Here is a 17,039-nt window from a genome sequence, read left to right on the forward strand (position 1 = left end):
TTTGACGAAAATCATCAAAAACAACCATGGGAGAGCATGGACTCACTATTGGCCGAAAATGGGGAGAAAACTCGCCCGTTTCGGCCATGGAGCCCTTATATAGGGGCTGGCCAGACCACCCTTCGGCAGCTTAAAGTGCCTCCAAAACTCATGCAAGTTCGGCGGCCGATCCTTTGCCTCTTTCGGAAGCCTAACTTAGCCCCCTAAACTATCCCACGTTCGGCGGCCGAACCTGGAAATGCCTCCTTGGTCTTTTTCATTCAAAACTCAATTTCTTGCTTACTTAAAATCATAAAATACCTTAAAACATTTTATTAAAAACATGATCTTACCCTTCTAGAGGTTTTCGACATCCGAGATTCCACCGGACGGTAGGAATTCCGATACCGGAGTCTAGCCGGGTATTACATTCTTCCCCCCTTAAGAACATTCGTCCCCAAATGTTCACCAAACAACACATGCAGCATAAAACATGAACATACAAAGCATAAAACATCAACATACATACAAAACACATAGCACTCACCTTAGAAGAGATGAGGATATTGTTGGAGCATGGACTCCCGTGTCTCCCAGGTACACTCCTCAATGTTGTGGTGATTCCAAAGGACTTTCACCATCGGGATTTCCTTGTTTCTCAACTTTCTGATCTGGGTGTCTAGGATCCGAACTGGCTGCTCAACATAGGTGAGATCTTCTTGGATCTCCACATCAAGCTCACTAAGAACCTTGCCCGGATCTGACACGAATTTTCTTGACATGGTAACATGGAAAGCCGGATGGATTCTCTCCATAGAAGCAGGTAAATCTAACTTGTACGATACATTCCCAATCTTCTGCAAGATCTCAAAGGGTCCGATGTACCGTGGAGCTAGCTTACCTTTCTTCCCGAACCGAATCACCCCTTTCATTGGAGATACTTTGAGCAATACCAAATCCCCCTCCTGAAATTCCACTTGCCTTCTGCGGATATCTGCATAACTCTTCTGCCTGCTTGCAGCAGTCTTGATCCTTTCTCTGATTATGGGCACCACTCTGCTGGTGATCTCTACTAGCTCAGGCCCTACCAAAGCCCTTTCTCCAACTTCTTCCCAACAAACAGGTGACCTGCACTTCCTTCCATACAAAGCCTCATATGGAGCAATCCCTATGCTAGCATGATGGCTGTTATTATAGGCAAACTCCACCAAAGGTAGATGCTGCCTCCAAGAACCGCCAAAATCTAGCACACACATTCTGAGCATATCCTCTATTGTCTGGATGGTCCTCTTTGATTGTCCGTCCGTCTGAGGATGGAAAGCAGTGCTAAAATTCAACCTGGTACCCATAGCGTTCTGCAGACTCCGCCAAAATCTGGAGGTGAACTGGGGCCCTCTATCAGACACTATTGAAATAAGAACCCCATGTAACCTGACAACCTCATCAACATACACCTGCGCCAACTTGTCCACAGAGTAGTTACTCCTGACAGGAATGAAGTGAGCAGATTTGGTTAGTCTGTGCACAATCACTCATATGGAGTCTAATCTGTTGGACGTTGCCGGTAACCCCACCACGGAGTCCATAGCTATATTCTCCCATTTCCACTCTGGAATAGGTAGTGGGTTAAGTATTACTGCCGGCTTCTGATGTTCCAGCTTCACCCTCTGACATATTTTGCAGGCTGACACAAACTGTAACGACCCGAAAATCGGACCGCTACCGGCGCTAGGATCCAGATCGGCTTAAGGCCGCCGGGACCCGTAGCAAGCCAAACATTCATCCTGTGAACCTGTTTAATCCCATACATGATCAACAACATACATAAAATTTTGAACTTTTCTTAATGGTCATTCATTCATTGTCTTATTCATTCACCAAACTCAACCTGTGCATGCACTATTCATAAACATAAACATTAACCCCACCTTGGAGTCCTCATCAATGCTCTAATGGGGTGACATAACATAAATTAAGTTTGGTTTTCAATAAACATCATTAAACATTAAGATCATGTACTAGAAAGGGATTAACAATATACTAGGGTCAAGCACAACTATAAACCTCAATAGACATCATTATATTACATTTCTATACTATACTTTTACATTACATCACATTCATGTCCACATCTAGCTATTACAATAATATAACTCTACTCCTGCTGACCTCCTGGTCTACCCTGTACTTGCAAACCTGGGGGTTTAAGGGAGAGGGGTGAGCTATAAAGCCCAGTGAGCAGAATAGATAAACATTCAATCTAAATTTCATGCTTTCATGAGATGCAACACATCACAAACAAATCACATCAAGGATGGTATTGTCACCAATAGTCCTCTACATTCCAAGGTGCCGGGACGTAGAATGGGTCAACCGGTCTTTCCCTTAAACATAACATATCATACATTCCAATGTGCCGGGACGTAGAATGGGTCAACCGGTCTTTCTCTTACATAGTGTCGGGACGTAGAATGGGTCAACCGGACTTCCATACCATATCATACCATATCATACGAGGACTAAAGGGTCATTCAACATCCATCCACATCATCATCAAGTTATGCAATGCAACATATTCGTGAATTCTAATGCAAACAACCTATTATATCTCATGGCATACGTGATGCATGTATCATGCTCAAAATTTATTTATTTGCTTTGAAACATAAAGAGTTATTCCACTCACCTCTGGCTGAAGCTCTAAGGACTCTGAAGTGACTGACTCACTGTTGGGGTCCTCGGTTCCTCGGGTCCAAACCTACACAGGTGGACTCAAATGAGGGACTAAACATTCATGAACATGACTCTAAAATACTCCCCAAAAACCCCTTAAAACACCTTAAAACAATCATAGAAAACATGCAAAGGAGGGCTGAACAGGGCACTTTCGGCGGCAGGTTCGGCGGCCGAAAGGCCCTCCAGAGCCGAAAGTCATGCACCTTCGGCGGCACTTTCGGCGGCCGAAGGTTCCCTCCAGAGACGAAACTCATGCATGTTCGGCGGCACCTTCGGCGGCCGAAAGTCCCTTCCAGAGCCGAAAGTCATCTTTCGGGGGCAGGGTTCGACAGCCGATTCATGCTACCACAGGCAGGTTCGGCGGCCGAAAGAACCTTCGGCTGCCGAACCTAAGTTCTTCCCAAAGGGCAGAAACTCGGTTCCAACATGCATAAACGCCTCCCAACTCATTCAATCATGCATTTTCCTATTCTACAACAGGCATACTCAAGCATACAAGCTCCTAGGGGCTTCAAACTATCCTAAACCCCATCTACAACACATCAAACATGCATATCGAACATACATTGCTCATAAACACACATTTAACCAAAAACTCAACATAAACCTACACATGCATTTCTACCCCATAAACTTCATAAAACTTACTTAAAACATGAAAGGAACTATGGATCTACTCTTACCTCTAGTAGAACGAGAGGAAAGACGATCCGACTCGGAGATGGGAGAGATCCGCTCTTTGGTCTCCAAGTTTCCAAAACTTGCTCTTTTTGCTCAAATCTCTTCAAATCAACATAAAGCTTGTTAAAACATGAAAGATCGGAGGAAAAACAACAAAAATGAACCATAGGAGAGCATGAACTCACCGTGGCCGAAAATGGGGAGTAAACTTGCCCGTTTTGGCCATGGAGCTCTTATATAGGGCTGCAGACCACCTTTCGGCAGCCGAATGTGCCCCCACATCTCATCCAAGTTCGGCGGCCGAACATGAGGTTCGGCGGCCGAACCTTTGAGACTTTCGGAAGCCTAACATGCCCCCCTAAACCATCCCACGTTCGACAGCCGAACTTGAGGTTCGGCGGCCGAACTTGGAAATGCCTCCTTGGTCTTTTCCATACAAAACTCAATTTCCTTTTTACTTAAAAACATAAAATACATTAAAACATTTTATAAAAACATGATTTTACCCTTCTAGAGGTTTCCGACATTCGAGATTCCACCGGACGGTAGGAATTCCGATACCGGAGTCTAGCCGGGTATTATATTCTTCCCCCCTTAAGAACATTCGTCCCCGAATGTTCACCAACAAACACATGGCATAGCATAAAACATAAACATTCATACAAAGCACATAAAACTCACCTTAGAAGAGATGAGGATATTGCCGGAGCATAGACTCCCGTGTCTTCCAGGTACATTCTTCGATGTTGTGGTGATTGCAAAGGACTTTCACCATCGGGATTTCCTTGTTCCTTAGCTTTCTGATCTGGGTGTCTAGGATCCGTACTAGCTGTTCAACATAGGTGAGATCCTCTTGGATCTCCACATCAGGCTCACTAAGAACCTTGCCCGGATCTGACACGAACTTCCTTAACATGGAAACATGTAAAACTGGATGGATTCTTTCCATTGAAGCAGGTAAGTCCAGCTTGTATGATACATTCCCAATCTTTTGCAAGACTTCGAAGGGTCCGATGTACCGTGGAGCTAGCTTACCTTTCTTCCCGAACCGAATCACCCCTTTCATTGGAGACACCTTGAGCAATACCAAATCCCCCTCCTGAAACTCTACTAGCCTTCTGCGGATATCTGCATAACTCTTTTGCCTGCTTGCAGCAGTCTTGATCATTTCTCTGATTATGGGCACCACTCTGCTGGTGATCTCTACTAGCTCAGGCCCTGCCAAGGCCTTTTCTCCTACTTCTTCCCAACAGACAGGCGACCTGCACTTCCTTCCATACAAAGCTTCATATGGGGCCATCCCTATGCTGGCATGATGGCTGTTATTATAGGCAAACTCCACTAAAGGTAGATGCTGCCTCTAAGAACCGCCAAAATCCAGCACACACATTCTGAGCATATCTTCTATTGTTTGGATGGTCCTCTCTGATTGTCCGTCGGTTTGTGGATGGAAAGCAGTGCTAAAATCCAACCGGGTACCCATAGCGTTCTGCAGACTCCGCCAAAACCTGAAGGTGAACTGGGGCCCTCTATCAGACACTATTGAAACAGGAACCCCATGCAGCCTGACAACCTCATCAACATACACCTGCGCCAACTTGTCCACAGAATAGCCACTCCTGACAGGGATGAAGTGAGCAGATTTGGTCAGTCTATCCACAATCACCCATATGGAGTCCAATTTGTTGGACGTTGCCGGTAACCCCACCACGAAGTCCATAGCTATGTTCTCCCATTTCCACTCTGAAATAGGTAGGGGGTTAAGCATTCCAGCCGGCTTCTGATGTTCCAGCTTCACCCTCTGACATATTTCGCAGGCTGACACAAACTGTGCCACTTCTCTTTTCATAGCTGGCCACTAATACACTCTCTTCAAATCTTGATACATCTTGGTGGCTCCGGGGTGAACGCTGTATCTAGCATTATGAGCCTCTCTCATAATGTCTCCCTTTAGCCCTACGTCATCTGGTACACACAATCTGCTCCCATAGCGGAGGATCCCCTTGCTGTCGAATCTGAACTCACTATCCTTACCTGACTGAACAGTTCTGGCAATCTTCACTAACTCTGGGTCCTCATGCTGTTTCTGAGCCACCTGCTCTAGAAACACGGGTGCCACTCTCATCTGGACAACTAAAGCACCTGTACCAGACAACTCCAACTGTAAACCTTCATTGATGAGCTCGAAGAACTCCCTCACTACTGGCCTCCTCCCTGCCGAAATATGGGACAAACTGCCAAGTGATTTCCGGCTTAAGGCGTCTGCCACAACATTCGCCTTACCCGGATGGTACTGAATCTTACAATCATAATCACTGAGCAGTTCTACCCATCTTCTCTGTCTCAAATTCAAATCTCTCAGACTCAAGATGTACTGCAGGCTTTTATGATCTGTGAAGATCTCACATTTTACCCCATAAAGGTAATGCCTCCACATCTTGAGTGCAAAGATTACCGCTGCCATCTCTAGGTCATGTGTAGGGTAATTCAACTCGTGCTTCTTCAGCTGCCTAGAAGCATAAGCAATCACCCTTTCATTCTGCATTAGCACACAACCCAGTCCCACACGGGACGCATCACAAAAGACCGTGAAGTCCTTATTACTAGATGGCAGAGCTAACACTGGTGCTGAAGTCAACCTCTTCTTTAGCTCCTCAAAGCTCTCATCACACTGGTCGGTCCACACAAACCTCTGGTTCTTCTTAGTCAGTCTGGTCATGGGAGCTGCAATCTTAGAGAAGTCCTAGACGAACCTCCTATAGTAACCTGCCAAACCCAAGAAGCTCTTGATCTCAGTCACTGTAGTGGGTCTAGGCCAGTTAGCTACAGCTTCCACTTTCTTGGGGTCTACCTCGATTCCATTTTCTGACACCACATACCCCAAGAATGAAATGCTCCTCAGCCAGAACTCACACTTGGAGAACTTGGCATACAAGCCATGTTCCCTTAAGGTCTGCAAAACCAACCTCAGATGATGGGCATGCTCCTCTGCATTCCTGGAGTACACTAAGATATCATCTATGAAGACAATAACAAAGTGATCCAGGAATTGGCTAAATACTCTGTTCATGAGATCCATGAATGTTGCAGGGGCATTGGTTAACCCGAACGGCATCACAAGGAACTCATAATGCCCATATCTGGTCCTGAAGGCTGTCTTCGGCACATCCTCTTCTCTTATCCTTAGCTGATGGTACCCCGATCTCAGATCTATTTTGGAGAAACAACCTGCTCCAGCTAGCTGGTCAAATAGATCGTCGATCCTTGGCAACAGGTACTTGTTCTTGGTAGTGACCTTGTTCAACTGCCTGTAGTCGATACAAAGTCTGAGAGATCCATCCTTCTTTTTCACAAATAGCACTGGAGCACCCCAAGGTGAGGTACTCGGTCGGATGAATCCTCTGTCTATCAACTCTTGCAACTGCTCCTTAAGCTCCTTCAATTCTGCTGGTGCCATCCTGTAGGGAGGAATAGAGATCGGTCTAGTTTCAGGCATCAACTCAATTTCGAACTCTATCTCCCTAGCAGGCGGTAACCCTGGCAGCTCGTCTGGGAAAACGTCTAAGAACTCACTGACCACGGGCACTGAGGCGGGCTCTCTAACATGACTATCCAACTCCCTCACATGAGTCAGAAAACCCTGTCAACCCCTCCTGAGTAGCCTACGAGCCTGTAGGGCTGATATCAAACCTCTAGGTGTACTCCCCCTGTCTCCTCTGAAGACAACCTCTGACCCATCTTGACATCTGAACCTGACTACCTTGTCTCTGCAATCCAAGGTAGCACCATGGGTAGATAGCCAATCCATCCCTAGAATGACGTCAAAATCTGTCAAATCTAGAACCACAAGGTCAGCAGAAAGGTATCTCCCCTCCACAAAGACCGGACTACACTGGCAGACTGACTCTGCCACTGACGGGTCACACTTGGGTCCACTGACCCATAGGGGACACTCTAACCCAGAGACTATCAATCCCAACCTCTCGACGGCCCTCGGAGCAATGAAAGAATGAGATGCACCAGGGTCCATTAATGCATACACATCAGAACAACCAATGATGAGATTACCTGACACCACGGTGTTGGATGTGTTTGCCTCCTACTGAGTCATGGTGAAGATCCGAGCTGGAGCTGATGGACCCTCACTCTTGAAGCCTGCTGAAGAAGAGGCTTCCCCTCTTCCTCTGCCTCTGCCACTAGCCTGAGTTGTGGCTGGAGCTACTGGTTGAGCTACACTGCCAGAAGCTGTCTGCTGGGACTGTGCCATATGAACTGCTCTTAGACACTATCGAGCCAAGTGGCCCTCTTGTCCACATCTGAAACATACATTCATCCCAGCCCAGCAGACTCCCTTGTGTGGCTTACCACACCTTGCACATACTGCATTATCTTCACCAGAGCTTGAGCCACTCCCTAATCCCAAACCTGACTTAATCTTGCTCCAGAACTTGTTCTTCTTTGGCTTCCTGGTGGTGTTGCCCCACCTCTTACTGCCTGAACTCAGAGAAGAAGGGTCTAACTTTCCCCCACCTGGGGTCTTAGAACCAGAAGGCTGTGCCACTGCCTGTTTGACTTTCCCTTCGATTATAGCACTAGCCTCCATCCTCCGAGCCATATCCACTATGGCATGGAAACTCTCCCTCTCTGCTGACTGAATCAAGGAGGAATACCTGGAATGGAGCCTCATGATATACCTCCTTGACTTCTTCTGATCTGTATCCAGATTCTGCCCAGCAAACAGCAACAGCTCCAAGAATCTGTTTGTATACTCATCCACGCTCATCTCATCCGTCTGCCTCAACTGCTCAAACTCAATCATTTTCAACTCCCTTGAACTGTCAGGGAAAGCCTATCCTGCAAACTCATTTGCAAACTCCTCCCAGGATAGACTATCCAACCTCGGGTTCACATAATTCTTAAACCAATCTCGGGCCTTCTTGCATTTTAGTGTGAACCCAGCCATCTAAATAGCTCTACTGTCATCAGCTCCTATCTCATCTGTAATTGTCCTGACCCTCTCAAGGTATACAAACGGGTCATCACCGGTTTCAAACTGGGGAGCACCCAGCTTCATGTAATCGGTCATCTTGACCTTGCTCCCCCCAGATGAGCTAGGTTTAGGCATTTGGGTTTTTGGGACAGTAGGTGCTGCTGGTGGTGGAGGAGGTGCAGCATCCCCTGGGGTAGGGTTTGCTGTACCCGGATAGAAAGATGGGGGTGGGTACATGGGGTACTGTGGGTACGGTGGGCAGAAAGGTGGGTATGGCATCTGAGAGTGATAAGGGTTAAAACTGGGGTAATCCGATGTACCTCCCATCGAATACCCGGGATTATGTGAAAAGGGTGGGTAATAAGGTGGCTGAACAAATCCCGAAGCCTGAGTGCCTTCTTGGGACTCTCCCATTCCCTCTTCTGACATACTTACTCCAAGACTGCCATCCCTCCTCTGATCCACATCCATCTGATCCCCCACATCCTCTGACATATCCCTTTGCACTGTTCCCCTCACTGATCTGCTTCTACCCAGATCCAAAGACCTTCTAGGGTCTCTTACTGTTCTTTCTCTGCTGGACCTACTTGACATTGCCCTAGGCAATGCAGGAGGACGGGCATCAGTGCCCTCGTCCTGGGGTAGTACTCCAGTCAATCGTGCAGATCAATGAGTTCCTCTCATCCTGTTTACTGAAAAACAACACACATCACATAAACATTAGCATCAAATGGTTCATGTGCAAACACATGAACCGCATCACATACATCACATACATAGCATATCATTAATGCACATGCATATACTCATGGCATTTCACATCATCATTCAAGACAGGACTCTACATCCTATCCTAGTGGACATGATTTTTCCTATTGTGCTTGACCTTCTATAACATCTATGAGCCCGACACTCTAGGTCCGACCATATGAACCTAGGGCTCTGATACCAATCTGTAACGACCCGAAAATCGGACCGCTACCGGCGCTAGGATCCAGATCGGTTTAAGGCCGCCGGGACCCGTAGCAAGCCAAACATTCATCCTGTGAACCTGTTTAATCCCATACATGATCAACAACATACATAAAAATTTTGAACTTTTCTTAATGGTCATTCATTCATTCACCAAACTCAACCTGTGCATGTACTATTCATAAACATAAACATTAACCCCACCTTGGAGTCCTCATCAATGCTCCAATGGGGTGACATAACATAAATTAAGTTTGGTTTTCAATAAACATCATTAAACATTAAGATCATGTACTAGAAAGGGATTAACAATATACTAGGGTCAAGCACAACTATAAACCTCAATAGACATCATTACATTACATTTCTATACTATATTGTTATATTACATCACATTCATGTCCACATCTAGCTATTACAATAACATAACTCTACTCCTGCTGACGTCCTGGTCTACCCTGTACCTGCAAACCTGGGGGTTTAAGGGAGAGGGGTGAGCTATAAAGCCCAGTGAGCAGAATAGATAAACATTCAATCTAAATTTCATGCTTTCATGAGATGCAACACATCACAAACAAATCACATCAAGGATGGTATTGTCACCAATAGTCCTCTACATTCCAAGGTGCCGGGACGTAGAATGGATCAACCGGTCTTTCTCTTAAACATAACATATCATACATTTCAATATGCCAGGACGTAGAGTGGGTCAACCGGTCTTTCTCTTACATAGTGTCAGGACATAGAATGGGTCAACCGGACTTCCATACCATATCATACCATATCATACGAGGACTAAAGGGTCATTCAACATCCATCCACATCATCATCAAGTTATGCAATGCAACATATTCGTGAATTCTAATGCAAACAGCCTATTATATCTCATGGCATACGTGATGCATGTATCATGCTCAAAATTTATTTATTTGCTTTGAAACATAAAGAGTTATTCCACTCACCTCTGGCTGAAGCTCTAAGGACTCTGAAGCGACTGACTCACTGTTGGGGTCCTCGGTTCCTCGGGTCCGAACCTACACAGGTGGACTCAAATGAGGGACCAAACATTCATGAACATGACTCTAAAATACGCCCCAAAAACCCCTTAAAACACCTTAAAACAATCATAGAAAACATGCAAAGGAGGGCTAAACAGGGCACTTTCGGCGGTAGATTCAGCGGCCGAAAGGCCCTCCAAAGCCGAAAGTCATGCACCTTCGGCGGCACTTTCGGCGGCCGAAGGTTCCCTTCAGAGACGAAACTCATGCATGTTCGGCGGCACCTTCGGCGGCCGAAAGTCCCTTCCAGAGCCGAAAGTCATCTTTCGGGGGCAGGGTTCGGCAGCCGATTCATGCTACCACAGGCAGGTTCGGCGGCCGAAAGAACCTTCGGCTGCCGAACCTGAGTTCTTCCCAAAGGGCAGAAACTCGGTTCCAACATGCATAAACGCCTCCCAACTCATTCAATCATGCATTTTCCTATTCTACAATAGGCATACTCAAGCATACAAGCTCCTAGGGGCTTCAAACTATCCTAAACCCCATCTACAACACATCAAACATGCATATCCAACATACATTGCTCATAAACACACATTTAACCAAAAACTCAACATAAACCTACACATGCATTTCTACCCCATAAACTTCATAAAACTTACTTAAAACATGAAAGGAACTATGGATATACTCTTACCTCTTGTAGAACGAGAGGAGAGACGATCCGACTCGGAGATGGGAGAGATCCGCTCTTTGGTCTCCAAGTTTCCAAAACTTGCTCTTTTTGCTCAAATCTCTTCAAATCAACATAAAGCTTGTTAAAACATGAAAGATCGGAGGAAAAACATAAAAAATGAACCATAGGAGACCATGAACTCACCGTGGCCGAAAATGGGGAGAAAACTCGCCCGTTTCGGCCATGAAGCTCTTATATAGGGCTGCAGACCACCTTTCGGCAGCCGAACGTGCCCCCACATCTCATGCAAGTTCGGCGGCCGAACATGAGGTTCGGCGGCCGAACCTTTGAGACTTTCGGAAGCCTAACATGCCCCCCTAAACCATCCCACGTTCGGCGGCCGAACCTGGAAATGTCTCCTCGGTCTTTTCCATACAAAACTCAATTTCCTTTTTACTTAAAAACATAAAATACAGTAAAACATTTTATAAAAACATGATTTTACCCTTCTAGAGGTTTCCGACATCCGAGATTCCACCGGACGGTAGGAATTTCGATACCGGAGTCTAGCCGAGTATTACACAAACTGTGCCACTTCTCTCTTCATAGCTGGCCACCAATAAACTCTTTTCAGATCTTGATACATTTTGGTGGCTCCAGGGTGAATACTTTATCTGGTATTATGAGCCTCTCTCATAATGTCTCCCTTCAGACCTACGTCATCTGGTACACACAATCTGTTCCCATAGCGGAGGATCCCTTTGCTGTCAAATCTGAACTCTTCATTCTTGCCTGACTGAACAGTCCTGGCAATCTTCACTAACTCTGGGTCCTCATGCTGTTTCTGAGCCACCTGCTCCAGAAACACAAGTGCCACTCTCATCTGGGCTATCAAGGCACCTGTACTAGACAACTCCAACTGCAACCCTTCACTGATGAGTTCGAAGAACTCCCTCACTATTGGTCTCCTCTCTGCTGAAATATGGGACAAACTGCCAAGTGATTTCCGGCTTAAGGCGTCTGCCACAACATTCGCCTTACCCGGATGGTACTGAATCTTGCAATCATAGTCACTAAGCAGTTCCACCCATCTTCTCTGCCTTAGGTTCAATTCCCTCTGACTCAAAATGTACTGCAGGCTCTTATGATCGGTGAAGATCTCACATTTAACCCCATAGAGGTAATGCCTCCACATCTTGAGTGCAAAGATTACTGCTACCATCTCTAGGTCATGTGTAGGGTAATTCAACTCGTGCTTCTTCAGCTGCCTAGAAGCATAAGCAATCACCCTTTCATTCTGCATCAGCACACAACCCAATCCCACACGGGACGCATCACAGAAAACCGTGAAGTCTTCTTTACTAGCTGGCAGAGCTAACACCGAAGCCGAAGTCAACCTCTTCTTGAGCTCCTCAAAGCTTTCTTCACACTGGTCAGTCTATACAAACCTCTGGTTCTTCTTAGTCAGTCTGGTCATGGGAGCTGCAATCTTAGAGAAGTCCTGAACGAACCTCCTGTAGTAACCTGCCAAACCCAAAAAGCTCTTAATCTCTGTCACCGTAGTGGGTCTAGGCCAGTTAGCTATAGCTTCCAATTTCTTGGGGTCCACCTCGATTCCATTTTCTGACACAACATGCCCCAAGAAAGATATGCTCCTCAGCAAGAACTCACACTTGGAGAACTTGGCATACAAGCTGTAACAGCCTGGAAACCGGTACCCCTCTGTAACGGTCCGAACCATCACTGGCACTAGGATCCAGATCGGCTTAAGGCCGCCGGGACCCGTAGCAAGCCGACTATCCTCTCTGTGTACCTGATAAATCCCATACATGTTACAAAACTACTCAATAATCCTGTAAAACTCTCCAGGCTTAACGACTGCTACTCAGACATGCTAATCTGAATGGCCCTCAGGGCCTATACCAGTGACTACTATCTGCTGTGGGTCAAGGGATTTAAACCCTTTGAATCTATAATACAATGCACTAGTATCTCATCAAAGCCATACATTAAGCCTGATACACACATTTCTCATCAAGAAACGTAAAACAAGATTCATGTACAAGGGATTAATCATACATCACACTATAGCAATGACACTAGGGAAAGCACAAGTCTATCCAGTATATGACAATACTTATCTATACATTACAACTAATCTTTATTTACATCATGTCCACTATGCTATTACAAAGATACATTCATATCTTTCTTTACTCTTGCTGACTGGGACTTCCCATAGCTATCTCGGAACCTGCAAAACTGGGGTCAAGGGAGTGGGATGAGCTCTAGAGCCCAGTGAGGAGGAACAATAAAAACAGTTCATTAATTACATGCTCTCATGAAATGCATCACATCACAAACATATCATCTCAAGGATGAACTTGTCACCATAGCCCTCTACATACACAGTAGTATGTCCAACTGTGCCAGGGGCGATTAGGCCTCACCTGGACTACTCTTAAGATATCATAATATGTCCAACTGTGCCAGGGGCAATTAGGCCTCACCTGGACTACTCTGATCTCTGATCTGACAGACTGTCTGTCTAACCCATAGTACCAGGAGCGACCTGGACTATCCAGGAGCGACCTGGTATGGCTACCACAAGCCATAACTCTGTATCTGCTCTCTATCAAGGGCTAAGGATCATCCAACATTCATCCATACAAATATCATCTTATGCAATGCGTCATATTCGTGAATCGAATGCAATACAACCTAATACAAAAACATGGCATTTTATGATGCATGATCATGCTAGAAGTGTGTCATTTCTGAATTTAAAGCATCAAGTTTAGTTCCACTCACTTGTAGCCAAGCAGTGGCTAGCTCTGGGCCAACTCTCACTCTGAAGCAGCTACTACTGCTAAACTCTTCGGTTCCTCGGGTCCAATCCTACAATGGAGGACGCAAATGAGGCACCAAACATACTCTATACAACTGCTAACCAACTCCCCAAAACCCCTCTAGAACACCTCAAAACATGCATGCAAAACAAGCAAAGGAAGGCTGGACAGGGCACCTTCGGCTAGGGGTGAGCAATCGGTCGGTTCGGTTCAAAACCGAACCGAACCGAATAAACCAAAAACCGAAATTTTAGATTTTATGAAAACCGAACCGAACCGATTTTGGTCAGAAACCGAATCGAACCGAACCGGTCTGATTCGGTTCGATTCGGTTCGGTTTGATCGGTTTCGATTTTTAATATTTTTTTAATTTTTTACACTTTATTTTTAGTATTTTAAAATTTAATTAAAATATTTTAATTTTAATATAATTTAATTTCTCTATATTATTGAAAAAACATATTATTATTCCTAATCGGTTCGGTTTGGTTTTTTCGGTTTTTTTCTTATCAAAACCGAACCGAACCGAAATAACCAAAATTTCTGAAATTTAAAACCGAACCGAACCGAACCGAAATGTATAAAAAACCGAACCAAATTTTCAAATCGGTTCGGTTCGGTCGGTTTTTTCGGTTCGAACCGGATTCTGCTCACCCCTACCTTCGGCAGCACCTTCTGCGGCCGAATGTCTCCTCCAGAGACGAAAGTCGGGCATGTTCGGCGGCCGAATCCTCCTTCGGCTACCGAACCTGAGTTCATCCTGAACTCAGCTTCGTGCATAAACACGCCTCCCACACCTTCCAAGCCATCCCAACATGCACTTACCCTCTCTACCTCTGTCATAACTCCGACAACAAGCATATAGGAGCTTAAGACCCCTTAAACTCCAACAAACAAGCTCAACAAACAAACATATAGCACAAAGGGTCCATAAACCCTACTATGCACAACTCATGCAAACTCAAACATTAACTCCCCTTCCCTTCATAAAATTCATAAAAAACAGTATAAACACCAAGGATCTCCATTTACCTCTTGAAGAACAAAGGCTGGTGTGATCCAAACTCAAAGATATGGAGATTTAAGCTCCAAACTTCTCCAAGCTTTCAAACTCTTCAAAAACACATAAACCTTACTTAAAACTTGTTTAACTTTGAAAGATTAGAAGAAAAACCATGAAAACACTCCAAGGAGATCAAGAACTCACCTGCCAGAAGGAGAGACGAAACCTCCTCTCTGTTTCTGGACTCGGTGCCCTATATAGATGAACAACCGCCTCAGCTTCGGCAGCCGAAACTGCATGCGAACCCATGCAACGTTCGGCGGCCGAACATTGCCTTCGGGGGCCGAATCTAAGGGACTTTCGGCAGCCGAACTTTACCTTCGGCGGCCGAACATGGCAAAATGCCTCCTTGGCCTTTTCTCTTCAAAACTCAATCCTTTTCCATTCTAACCCTTTAAAACACTTGAAAACATTTAGAAAAACTTTCTCTTACCCTTCCAGAGACCTCTGACATCCACGAATTCCACCGGACGGTAGGAATTCCGATGTCTGAAGCTAGCCGGGTATTACATTCTTCCCCCCTTTAAGAACATTCGTCCTCGAATGTTCACACAACAAACACATATGCAAAGAAGCAATTACGGAAAGCCTAACACTTTCCTCTGAAACGAGACACAGATATTACGGGAGTAAAACTCCTGGGTTGGCTATACTTCCTGACTCTGCTGACTCTTAACTATTTCATCTGTGTCCACACTACTTCTGCCTGTACACAGTCAACGTGACTCTTTTCGCTACCCGCTGACTTTCTTTTCTCTTTACCTTTTCTCAGCTCAATTCACACTACGCTGGTTATACTAACCTTTGCTTTTCTTTCCTCAACCCGATCAGAGGAGTAACAACTCTAAGGACATGCTAGATGATTTGGCTATAGCTTTAACTCTCTACTTAAGATTGTGACACTTCACAATTCATATAGACATGCCCTGAAATCGAACTCATATTACTGAACTTGGCCTCTATGTCGTGTTCTCTTAAAATCTACACCACTTAGTAGATAATGGGCATGCTTCTCTGTTTTTCTAACCTATTCTCCGCTTTTGCTGCGCACTCTGATCCTTGCCCGCCTTTCTTCTTCTTTCCTATACTGGTTTTTTGTTTTCTTTAACTCTCTCTCTAACTCACAACATCTAGTTCCCAACTCTTAGATCTATCGTGGAGAATACACAGCTCCTACTCGCTGTCTCCACAGATCATTAATTCTGCGTGGGAACACCTGTCCTTGGTAGTGATTTTGTCCAACTGCTCACAGTTGTTACAAAATCTCAAGGTTTCATCCTTTGTTTCTCACACCAACACTGGAACATTCCAGGGTGAGGTACTAGGTCGGATATACCTTTTCTCTACCAAGCTTCTCTATCATACTCTGACTATGCTCTCTCTCGGCAGGTGCCATCCTGTAGGGTAGAAGGAAAGAAATGGTTCCGCGTCCAGACACCACTTCTATTCCACACTCTGACTTCCTGACAGATGGTAAACCTAACAGCTCACCTGGGAAACATCTAGTACTCACTAGCAACGGGCACTGAGGCTAATTCCCCGATCTGACTACTAAACTCGCTCGCAAGAGCTAGAACCCTCTGATAACCTTTCCTGTGTACCTTTGAGCCTGTTGGGCTGACATCAAACCTCTAGGCACCTATACTCTGTCCCTTCCAAGGACTATCTCTGATCCATCCTAGCCTCTGAACTCTTCTACCTTGTCTCTACAGACACAGGTAGTACAATGAGTAAGTAGCCAATCCGCCCTAAAATGACATCAAATAGTCAACTCTAGAACCATAAGGTCAGCTGGATAGTATCTACTCACTACAAACTCTAAACTGCTCTGACTGACTGACTCTGCCTCAGATGGATCATACTCGGGTCCACTAACCCAGAGAACACACTCTAAGCCTAGAAGTCATCAAACCCACTCTATAAACAGCTCACTAAGCCACAAGGAAGTAGAAATACGCGGGGTCAAAACAAACAACATACACATCCGAACATCCACAAGTGAACATACCTGACGTCACTGTGTTCGATGTGATAGTTTCCTACTGAGTCAGGGTGAAGATCCGAGCTAAAGCTAACGGAACTTCCCTCGGGAACT

Source organism: Manihot esculenta, chromosome 13, assembly GCF_001659605.2.
Source record: "Manihot esculenta cultivar AM560-2 chromosome 13, M.esculenta_v8, whole genome shotgun sequence".
NCBI classification, from domain to species: Eukaryota; Viridiplantae; Streptophyta; class Magnoliopsida; order Malpighiales; family Euphorbiaceae; genus Manihot; species Manihot esculenta.